Source organism: Centruroides sculpturatus, unplaced genomic scaffold (genome assembly GCF_000671375.1).
Source record: "Centruroides sculpturatus isolate CEXI.00-Female unplaced genomic scaffold, Cexi_2.0 scaffold733, whole genome shotgun sequence".
Lineage (NCBI taxonomy): Eukaryota > Metazoa > Arthropoda > Arachnida > Scorpiones > Buthidae > Centruroides > Centruroides sculpturatus.
In genome coordinates, this window is record NW_019384975.1 from 214,035 (window position 1) to 223,892 (window position 9,858).

A 9,858-nucleotide genomic window follows, 5' to 3' on the forward strand; every position below is an offset into this window, starting at 1 on the left:
AAAATATTAAGTTTCAAACTTATGATTTGGAATTAATTTATATTCTTTACATACATAAAAAAGAACAAACATTAAATAATATTTGAAATAGAAACTTATCTTACATTTATATCATCGGTTATCCTAATTATATGCATTATTCTTAAATTTTATATCCTATAAACTATAATTATTAGATTTTTACAGATGGTCATGTTAAAGGTTTCTGCTGCGTACATTTATAACACTAAAGCAATACAAAGAACCGTCTTCAACTATCCAATTAATGCTCATGCATTATATAATAATATATTAAAACTCACAAGTAAATCTGTCACTTCCACTTACAATAAAAAATAATAAAAAAGAAATTATTAAATATTCAAGACAAAAAATAAAACTTTACTATCACATTGTGTTTCATTCACTATTCATTAAAAAAACAGTCAGTCAATCATAAACAATTTAAACTGCATTTATAACCAAGTTAGATACAAATGTACTCAACTTTAAGTGCAACAGTAAGTGATAAAATTTTAAAATGTCAGGCAAAGTTCCAAATATAGTTTTGGACTAAATACACTGTCTGTAGTCAAAAATAGAATCTCACGTTGATTGGGCACTATGCAGAGCATTTAACCAATACACAAATTAAACAAAAAATAAACTTTTTAATACAAATATTTATTTAACATATAATTTTTGTTAAAATTTATCAATTAAAAATATCAAATTGAAAATTCAATAATTTACAAATATATGTTTCAAATCATAAAATTACAATACAAACTTAACATTAAAACTGAATTAATAAATATATAAAATCTTTCAAAAAAATAAAAAAAAACATACATTAATAAATTAAAATTGCTTTTCCTCTCATTATTACCATTAAAGACTATAATAATTATTGCAACAGAATAATATGTATAAATAATTCTATTGTAATTGATTGATTCATTAATTATAATTTTATTGAAAATTTAAACACTGTTTTTGTTTAAATTTTTTAATCATATTTATAAAACTGATATTATTTTAAGCATAAGATATCAATGTTTAAATAAAAGATATATAATTATACTGATTATTTATCAAATAATGAATAAGAGTATTTATGAGTTCTTATTAAATATACTATTCTTAATAAATATCTTAAAAAGACTCAAAATAATTTTTATAACTTCAAATAATTTATAAAATTGTATAAATTATAAATATGCAAGGTTGCCGACCTGAGGGGGGAAAACTTAACTTCCTGCATCAAAGAAGATAAAGGGACACTCACATATGTGGGTGGTGTGACGGAGGCAAAGATGATATGTATACTTACACAGAAACCATTTAGTATATACAGAAAATGTCTTATATATTGTCCAATAGTCCTTATACAGTTAATCTGACATGGATTTCTTCTCAGAGTAGATGGGTTGAGAAATTAGGTAAGTTCCTCGTTACTAAGCATACCATTATGCTTAGTAACGAGGGACTTACCTAATTTACCTAATAATGGAATCCCAACTTGGAGCATGGGAGAGGTCAAACTCGAAGTGAATTCAATCTCCCAACCAGAGATGGTCAATCTTAGGACTACATTCCTTCTAAAATTTATGACTCGACGTTGCATTGGAACATAAACAAAAATTGTGTCTAACTTCTAACATTTTTCTTTCACCATTTAAACAGATGAAATTTACAAAATTTTTGATAGTTTTGGACCAGTCCAAAACCTCACATATATAATATATATAATTTTATTAAATATAACAACAGAAGAGACAATATTCACTTAGTCAAATAATTAAGTAAAATTATAAAACTTTAAAAGCCATCAAAAAGCAATAGATCTCACATAATGTCAAATTATTCCAATTATATTATACCAATTATCAATTAATAATTAATTTCTGGGTATCATTAAAGTTTCATTTAAATTAATAATTGTTTGTTTATAAAATGAAAAACTATTTACAAAAGAAGCATTTCTTTTGCAGATTTTAAAAATAATTGTTTCTGTAAATAATAATAAAAATTAGATTATGAAAATGCACTCAGTGACAAAAAAGTTATGCACCCAAATAGAATTGTCTGACTATTGCAAAACTTGGCAATATAGCAATGTCTCAGTCAGGTATGTAAATAATTACAGTTGTAATCCAATTGCCAGTTAATGCCATCTTAAAATCAATACCCTAGTATTCTATAAAAAGGCTTGCAGAACCTGTTCTGTTTAGGAATAGACAATCACAATGTTATAGTGGGAAGACCACTGCTGAGTGGTACATTATTCCTACTACTGTTCAGAATTTTTAGTATACCTGTTGTATGAAGGTCTTTCAAACACTAGTCATGTTTGTGTGATTCAGTCAAAGACATTACACACAGCTGAGCTGCAACAGCATTTTTGTCCATCATCCAGAGACAAGTGGAAGTTTTGCTACAAACTCCTGTTCTTTCCATACTACTGGTAGGCATTAACAGAGGAAAATTTGCATGCACAGTGACCACTCTTCATCCTACATTAGCACCCTAACAATGTTGGTTTTGTTTGCAGTAATGCCATAACAGAGAAGCATGGACTGTTATGGACTGGCATCATGTTACTTTTAGTGACAAATCCCAATTCTGTTTAGGAATAGACAATCACCATGTTAGAGTGGGAAGACCACTGCTGAGTGGTACATTATTCCTACTACTGGCATGCTAGTCTGGAAAGCCATCTCATATGACAGTAACTTACTCTTAGTAATGGTATAATGAATATTGACAGCACAGTGGTACATTTAGAAAATACACCCTGATGTATTTCCTTTCATGACATGGCTGCTAAAAGTCATTTTCCAGCAAGATAATGCTTGGTTTCCAAGTTTCCGACGAATGTCTTTGTCACATTGCCACACTTGCTTGTGGCCTGTCCAGTCTCCAGACTTGTTGTCCAGAGAATTTGTGAGACTAGTTCAGGGGTAGCAAATCTTTTTGAGCTAGCATGCCTTATAGTAAGCACATTTAGCTTTAACAATGTTTATGCATGCCAAAGTTTTAGACTTCAAATAATAATATTTAAATAAATTAAACAAATATGCTTTAATTAGAATAAATGTAAAAAGGCTGATTGAAAAAAAATGATCAGGTGATAAACAAAAAGATGATTGAAAATGACATATGATAAATCAAAATCATATGGTACATTACATGCCAGATGAATTTCCCTGATCAGCCACTTTGGGCATGCATGCCATAGGTTCTCCCCCTGGACTAATTGAATGCTAGCTTTGACTATCTATAAGTGAGGAATCTGAAACAGCAGTTACAATATCTGTCAGAAAATTTGTCATAGGATAGCATACAGTATCTGTATTATACCATACCTACTGTGTCAGTGCATGTATCCAGACAAGTGGTGGTTCCACAAGATATTAAAAGTTCCTTTAAAGTATGCCATTATACAACCAGAAATTGTCCCTTTGCTATGATATTGTTATCCCTTATTAATGTTGTCTTTATGTTCATACAAATAAAGGTTTATTCCATTTGAATACCTACTGTTGGTGCATAACTTTTTTGTCAATAGTTTGATTTATTCATTTATTAGTATTTTTTATTTATACCCCTTTATAATTAAATGACAACAACAACAAATTAAATAAAATATCAGCAATTAGGTTTTAGTTATGGTTTTCCAAATTCTAAATAAAATTGTCCATAATTTAATTTTGGAGTGGAAAATAGCATTAATTTGATAAATGTTATCAATAAAATAGAAAAATAGAAAATAAATATAAATAATCAGTGTTTCTTTATTTATAAAGTTTCAGTTATCATCATCATCATCTATGTTTTCATGATATAAGCCTCAATATGTGGCTGATAATATTCAATCATTCAGTTATTATTATAAATCTTAATCAGTGTTTTAAACATTAAATATTACCTGCTGGGATTTCTTACTTCAATTATATAATAGCTGTTATTAGAGACATTTCAAAAAATAGTAGTATGAATCACTGAATAAATTACTATTAAGAAACTATAATTAATGAATCTTCTAGCAGGGCTGTGGAGTCGAAGTCATGGAGTTTCGGTGTTTTAGCCAGAGTCAGAGTTGTCAAAAAATCCGCCGACTCCGACTTCTTTTTACTTACCAACTTGTTATGTATATGAAATGGAAAAGTATTGGAATCATGTCAAATTTGACCCTCCAAGTTTTTTTTTGCAAATCTACACGTTTAGAGATCTCCCGAACCCCTCAAAAAAGTCAGTAAAGGGGAAAATTCACACGTGTGTGTGTGTTGGCATCTAGTTTGTTTAATTTCTTTATTTTCTGTTGTGAGATATTAAACAATATCTCAAAATAGGTAAAGTTTAAGAAACGAAATGTGGCACTGTAGCTTGCGTATAAAAGGGCATTAATACTATTAAATTTTGGTTCTTAATTAAAGGTCGACAGGGTGATGACCTAAAAATGGTCATGTGTCATATCTCTTAATGAATATTTTACTTGTTATTAGCATTCAAAATTTAAAAAAATAAAATAAAACTCGTCTCTACCCTCAAAGTAAGCTTTTTAACCATTTTATAATAATACAGTAAAACCCATTAAGATGCTCTCGCCTAAGATATTAGAATGTATATGGGGACACGATTTAGTTCAACCACTTTAACACTTAATAACAAACTCCTGTGTTAAACCATCTGACTCCGATTCTGACCACTCTGACCACTGAAATTATTAGGCTTCAAACAGGGTGACAAAATCATGCCCCCTCCACAGTCTAACATCCACACGTATAGAAAAAACCTCGAATCTTTTGCATATCTCGAAATTTCAAGGTTTCCTGAGTCAAAAAATGTAAAAATTTGGGAGAGGTCATTTTTTGAGCGAGTGCTACACTTTTCCTCTGTTATATATAACAGCCGGAAAAGTAAAAATTATCGAATACATATTTATATATTACTTAGAGAAGTCTTTTAGCTTTGGAATAAAAAGTTTCTATGCTCTATCTTTATTAGAACTCTATTTATTGAATATTTTATTCTGAGGTCACATGATGACATCAGAATTTTCGAGTTTCTTTCGGTAACAAGTCCACCCCTGGTCAGAATCGGATGGTAAGGAAAAGTCGGAGTTGGAGTCAGTAATTTTTACGTGACTCCACAGCCCTGTCTTCAAGTTATGCATTTTTTATTATTTTGACACATGCTTTTAAAGTCATATCTACCGTGTTTCCCCGAAAATAAGACAGTGTCTTATATTAATTTTTGCACTGAAAAATGCGCTAGGTCTTATTTTCAGGGAATGTCTTATTTTTTCCAGGAAGAAGAATTCACATTTATTATTGAACAAAAAAAAATTCCCAAATCGAACTTAGACGAGAGTGACGTATATCCGGTGTGTCAAACTGTCGCCTTTTTATAGCGTCAACATAGAACTCGCTGACCAATTAGTGCTTACTGAACCGTAGCACTATGCAAATGTCATGTGGCGTGTTCCCGGCCGACCAATTAGCCATCATCAGCCGTAACGTTATGCAAATCTGTCATTCCCAAGCCATAGTCTTATGCAAATCATGCCGTGTGGCGTAATTGTCTGCTGACCAATCAGTGGCTGTACTTTCAAAAAGCCAACGGCCACTTTCAACCATTTGTCCATGACAGTTATGACTAAAAAAAAACTTCGCTAGGTCTTACTTTCAGGGGGAGGTCTTATATTTCGCAATTCAGCAAAACCTGTGCTAGGTCTTATTTTCTGCGGATGTCTTATTTTCGGGGAAACACGGTAATAAAACCAGAATTTCTAATAACTATAGTCTTTATTTAATCTGCTTGATGTTATCAATACAGACAAGTACCAAAGTTACTACATTAAGTGGATTTTACTGTACATTTATTATTATAGTTTAATGTATAAGTTTTAAATATAAAATTTCTTTTCAAACAGATTAATACTTAATTTTTTGCAAACAGATTAATATCATTTAACCAATGATATTAATATTTCATTTATATATTAAATTATTTAAAAAATTATATAATTATTTCATTTTTATTCATTTTTACAAATCCTTAAAATAAAACACTTAACATTTTGATATAAACACATTTTATAAACCATTGTTTTTTGTAATGTTAAGTTCACATTAACATATAAACAGCTACAAAGTAGCTGTAAACTTTCAAACTTTGGTTTCTTCGACAGTCAACTTTTTCTTCAAAATTAGTGGTTGTAAATAAAATCTTTTTAACCAATCATGTTTTAACTCATTTTGTGTCATTTACAAAGACCATTTTGCTTTGATTAGTATTCATTTTTTTTTTGTTTGTTCATAGTAATTTGTATGACAGTGTGAACCTAGTTTAAAATTGTATGCCAATATATTCAAAAATCTAAAATTAATTTGTGTGTTCCACTACTTGCTTTCTTTGCTGTTACTAATTTATTTGCTAATTCAGGGCTTTCCAAACAGGGTTAGTATTGAACTCTTAGAGCAGGGGTGAAAAACCTTTTCTCACTTGAAGGCTGCATGAAAGCTAACATTCTTCCAAGATGGCCACATTCTAAAAAACACCAAATTTACTGCAAAATGCAAATAATCCAATACTATTTTAACTTTTATACAGAATTAACCCTTTCAAGTATCTTATACTGACATATGGCAGAGTTATCACAGCCAGACAATGACTTTTACCGAAAATCATCTCTTAGTTGAATTAAATTCAATCTGACAACTGAAATTAAACTGAATCAAATTAGTTCACATATGTTAATCAATGTCATATATGTAAAAATATGAAAACTTGTTTAGGAAGGCCACACATCACACTCCAAAAGGCCACAGGTTTCCCACCTCTGTCTTAGAATATGATGAAAATTTGAGAGAGGATTGATAAAGTTTTGCAAATATAAAAATTTTATTAAAACTTATACATAATTTTTTGCTCTCAAATAAATTTAGGACGATGCCTTTTAAAAATTATGTAGGAGAACTGTTGCATATATATAATATTGAAGAAAGTGAAGGAAAAATAATACTTTTTTAAGAGGAGTCAATACATAAAAAAAATTGAAAGCCCAGTGTTAATTCAAAGCTATTGTGTTGTCTGATGGTCTACTTTATTCTTCACTACAGTATGACTATGTACTTACATTGGATTTATAAAAAACAAAAATTTCATCACACCAAATTCTGTCAAATGAATATATTAACAACATGCAATATCCATAAACTTTTCAAATATTTCATTTATATTGATATTATTTATCATCAATTTTAAATTCTGTAGAAGGTAAAGAATAATTTTCTTATTAAAGTTAAAAAACAAAAATAGAAAATTCATAAAGATAGAAAAAGTTTCATTTAATTGTATGAATTTTTAGAACATTAAAGTATTAACAAATTTTTAAAATTTGTTTAAATTTAAAAAAACCTAACATTAAATTTAAATATGATAAAAGATATAGTGTTTGAAATAATTGAATATGTCATTATCATTAAATTTTAAATAAACAATCACATTATAATAATAATATATTAAACTGAGATTGTTAATATTTTAAATTCCTAGCTTCAAAATTTTTAAGATATGTTCCACTAAAATTTTACTAAAAATGTTTGGTTCATTCAAAATTGTAAAAGAGGTGTATAAGATGTAAATTGTGAAGAAACTTCACAATGCAGAAAAGACACACAACTTGCAAAATGCACAACAGCTTGACAACAGCTATGATCCCAACTGGAATAATGTCATCATTATTAAAATACCTGAGACACTAAAACACTATACTTTTGAAACATGCTTCGTATACTAAAAAATCAACAACCTGTAAACAAATCAATATTATTGACTACTGAGTTTTGAAGTAAAGTAGTCAACTTCATAAAATTTTGTAATTCTTTTATACATTTACGATGTTATCACAGTTGTTACCAAACTACAATTATTGCATCTTATACCTTTATAAATACCTTTTCTATATTATTTATTTTTCTCTAAAACAAATTTTACTTCTACCACACTTACTCTTTATGTACAATATTCAGTTTTCACAAAAATAAAATTTATTTTATTTTGCATTTACACTATGTATTTATCACATACATAATCAACTTCAAATTTATGTTTCTTTACATGAAAAATTCTTTGTTCTACACATTCTATTTGCCTTTTCCTGATGAAAATGATGTTTATTAAAGATTTTTATTTGCTCTATATAAGTTACCACCAAAAGACTGAATTTTTTATAAATTTAGTTCATTTATAAAAAAAAATCTTATATTCCAATATCTAAAATAAAATTAAATATTTAATAGCAAAAAAGATTTATTGTAATTTAATAATTACAATAAATCTAAATACATAAAATTAGTTGTCCTGACTGACTGACTGATTGATTCATCATTGCCCAGAGCAAACCACTGAACCTAAAGAGGTGAAAATTGGTACACAGTTAGGGTACGTCATAAAAACGCACACTAAGAAGGGATTTTTGGAAATCCCTCCTTAAGGAGAGGATTAAGGTTTAACCTGAAGAACAGCTTCTACTGTACTATCAGTACTATTTTAGATGCGTATTTTTGTTTTCAACTACGTTTAGTCTTCATTGGTAACATTTCAGACATTATTATAAATATTTTTATATATTTCAATTTTTTATCCAAATGTTTGAACTGTTTTAAATTCAAATTTATTATTGCACATTGGTTCAATTATAGAACAATTGTAAATATTTCAGAAAATTGATCAAATTGAAAACAGTTTATTTGATTCTCAGCAATTCTCATCATTCTCAGCAGTAGGTGTTATATGACAATTACTATGGTTGTTGAAATACTGAATATAAATGGTGTTTGCTTGCAAAATACACGTGGGCAAAGTCGCGGGTAACAGTTAGTCTAATTATATAAATGATTAAACAAATGAACAAATTTAAAAAAAGAAAATCACTTTGTTTTTATTAAATCTCTTAAGTGCTATCTTTCTGAAATGAAACTACTATTATTTTTTTATTACATTTTATAACTTATTAATGATCTTACTGACTACAACATTAAAAATGTAAAAATAATTTCTAGTCTAACTACTTTTAAATATGAAGACATTGTCTTTTTTAATGTAAGCTACAGTAAATATTTGACAGCTCAATTCTATTGAATACTAAAGAAGTTATACATTATTTAGGAAAATATAGCTATAATCTAATAGTACTGATGCATTCATATAACCTTTACCAGGACTTTTCTAAATGATTTAGAAAAGTCCTGGTAAAGGTTATATGAATAAGACAGCACAAGAACAACACCAATAAACATTACAATGTCTTTTTAGTATCCATTCCAATTTGGCACCTGAGGCAGTAGACTCTCCATTCATCTAAATTATGTTTAAATTTTTAATTCATCCTTGACTAATATTCTTCTACTAAGGTAAAACTTTAAAATAATTCTGATTAAATATAGATTAATAATTTAAGTGTTATTTTAAATAGAAATTTACTTTTATTTTTGATTTTTTTAACGTATAATTTTAAAATTGTTCCTGAAGATATACAGTCGACCCTCCTATAATTACGGTCCCAATAATTACGATTCCTATAAAACTTCAAAAAATTGTGACGGTATCCGTAAAAAACAGTAAAAAACCCCCTATAATTACGTTAAACGTCATCGGGCAGCCAAACTACTTTCCCGCCGTCCGTAGTGCCACGCTACGGAGAGATTTCTATCGTCTGGACAGTATTATATAAATTATATATAAATTAGATACTGTACATATAATTATATATTAATTATATATAAATTAGGTACTGTATATATAATTATATATTAACTTATTGTAACTTTGTTATAATTAAATATATAATTTCCGCCGTCTAGCGTGGCG